We start from the raw sequence: 3,042 nt of genomic DNA, 5'->3' as shown, positions 1-3,042 counted from the left end.
GTTATTTTACGCCGTTTTTCGCCCTCCAGCCCTGCCGGAATGCTGCCTGCTCGCTGGTTAACCATTTCGCTCCCTGCACTTCGGCTTCTGCCCTGCTGGGGAAGCCCGCTGCTGCCTCTAACCGTACTCACGGGCGGGCGGCTCTCCTGCGCGGCCTCCGGCCACGCCCCCTCACCTGGTTTGCTGGGAACCCGCCCCCGGCAGCCTGTTACTCGTGCCGGTTCGGTCTTATCGGCCCTTTTTGCACCTTCCCTGCCTGCTGGCATGCTTCGGCTCACCGGTCAACCGGTTCCCCGTTCTCCACTTAGACTTTTGAGCTGCGGGGCTGGTCTGCCGCGAACTGCACCCGTATTACGGGGCGGGCGGCTCTACTGCCCGTACGGCTGCCCTGCCTGTTAACTGGTTAACCGTTTCCCCGTCCACTACTTCGTCCCTGGACCTGCCGGTGTGTTCTGCAGCTAACTGCACCCGTATTACGGGGCGGGACGCTCCGCTTACCGGCCGGCTGCCATGCCTGCTTAACTGGTCAACCATTTACTCACATATACTTAGCCCCTGGAGCTGCTGGGCTGGTCGGCGACCTAACTGCACCCTTGTTGCCGGGAGGTCGGCACTAATTGCCGGCCGGCCGGCTGCCCTGCCTGCTAACTGGTAAACCCTTTACCCACATGTACTTAGCCCCTGGATACTGATGGGCTGTTCTGCACCTAACTGCACCCTGATTAGCGGGCGGGCGGCTTTAATTGCCGGCCGGCTGCTCTGCCTGCTAACTGGTTAACCATTGACCCACATGTACTTAGCCCCTGGAAACAGAGGGGCTGTTCTGCACCTAACTGCACCCTTATTAGCGGGCGGACAGGCGGCCGGCTCTAATTACCGGCCGGCCGGCTGCCCTGCCTGCTAACTGGTTAACCATTTACCCACATGTACTTAGCCCCTGGAAACTGATGGGCTGTTCTGCACCTAACTGCACCCTTATTAGCGGGCGGACAGGCGGCCGGCTCTAATTACCGGCCGGCCGGCTGCCCTGCCTGCTAACTGGTTCACCATTTACCCACATGTCCTTAGCCCCTGGAAGCTGATGGGCTGTTCTGCACCTAACTGCACCCTTATTAGCGGGCGGGCGGCTGTAATTACCGGCCGGCTGCCCTGCCTGCTAACTGGTTAACCATTTACCCACATGTACTTAGCCCCTGGAAACTGATGGGCTGTCCTGCACCTAACTGCACCCTTATTAGCGGGCGGACAGGCGGCCGGCTCTAATTACCGGCCGGCCGGCTGCCCTGCCTTGCTAGCTGGTTAACCATTTACCCACATGTACTTAGCCCCTGGAAACTGATGGGCTGTTCTGCACCTAACTGCACCCTTATTAGTGGGCGGACAGGCGGCCGGCTCTAATTACCGGCCGGCCGGCTGCCCTGCCTGCTAACTGGTTAACCATTTACCCACATGTACTTAGCCCCTGGAAACTGATGGGCTGTCCTGCACCTAACTGCACCCTGATTAGCGGGCGGGCGGCTCTAATTGCCGGCCGGCTGCTCTGCCTGCTAACTGGTTCACCATTGACCCACATGTACTTAGCCCCTGGAAACTGATGGGCTGTCCTGCACCTAACTGCACCCTTATTAGCGGGCGGACAGGCGGCCGGCTGTAATTCCCGGCCGGCTGCGCTGCCTGCTAACTGGTTAACCATTTACCCACATGTACTTAGCCCCTGGAAACTGATGGGCTGTTCTGCAACTCACTGCACCCTTACTGGCGGGCGGACAGGCGGCCGGCTCTAATTACCGGCCGGCCAGCTGCCCTGCCTTGCTAACTGGTTAACCATTTACCCACATGTACTTAGCCCCTGGAAACTGATGGGCTGTTCTGCACCTAACTGCACCCTTATTAGCGGGCGGGCGGCTGTAATTACCGGCCGGCTGCCCTGCCTGCTAACTGGTTAACCTTTTACCCACATGTACTTAGCCCCTGGAAACTGATGGGCTGTTCTGCACCTAACTGCACCCTTACTAGCGGGCGGACAGGCGGCCGGCTCTAATTACCGGCCGGCCGGCTGCCCTGCCTTGCTAACTGGTTAACCATTTACCCACATGTACTTAGCCCCTGGAAACTGATGGGCTGTCCTGCACCTAACTGCACCCTTACTAGCGGGCGGGCGGCTGTAATTAGCGGCCGGCTGCCCTGCCTGCTAACTGGTTCATCATTTACCCACATGTACTTAGCCCCTGGAGCTGCTGGGCTGGTCGGCACCTAACTGCAGCCCTATGGCCGGGAGGTCGGCTCTAATTACCGGCCGGCTGCCCTGCCTGCTAACTGGTTAATCATTTACCCACATGTACTTAGCCCCTGGAGCTGCTGGGCTGGTCGGCACCTAACTGCACCCGTAATGGCCGGGAGGTCGGCTCTAATTACCGGCCGGCTGCCCTGCCTGCTAACTGGTTAACCATTTACCCACATGTACTTAGCCCCTGGAGCTGATGGGCTGTTCTGCACCGAACTGCACCCTGATTAGCGGGCGGGCGGCTCTAATTGCCGGCCGGCTGCCCTGCCTGCTAACTGGTTAACCATTTACCCGCATGTACTTAGCCCCTGGAGCTGCTGGGCTGGCCGGCACCTAACTGCACCCTTATCACCGGGCGGGCGGCTCTAATTACCGGCCGGCCGGCTGCCCTGCCTGCTAACTGGTTCACCATTTACCCACATGTACATAGCCCCTGGAGCTGCTGGGCTGGCCGGCACCTAACTGCACCCTTATCACCGGGCGGGCGGCTCTAATTACCGGCCGGCCGGCTGCCCTGCCTGCTAACTGGTTAACCATTTACCCACATGTACTTAGCCCCTGGAAAATGATGGGCTGTTCTGCACCTATCTGCACCCTGATTAGCGGGCGGGCGGCTCTAATTGCCGGCCGGCTGCTCTGCCTGCTGACTGGTTAACCATTTACCCACATGTCCTTAGCCCCTGGAAGCTGATGGGCTGTTCTGCACCTAACTGCACCCTGATTAGCGGGCGGGCGGCTGTAATTGCCGGCCGGCTGCA

The sequence above is a fragment of the Cetorhinus maximus genome, unplaced genomic scaffold (genome assembly GCF_964194155.1).
Source record: "Cetorhinus maximus unplaced genomic scaffold, sCetMax3.hap1.1 HAP1_SCAFFOLD_1630, whole genome shotgun sequence".
In the NCBI taxonomy this organism is placed as follows: domain Eukaryota; kingdom Metazoa; phylum Chordata; class Chondrichthyes; order Lamniformes; family Cetorhinidae; genus Cetorhinus; species Cetorhinus maximus.
This window is presented reverse-complemented; position numbering follows the sequence as displayed.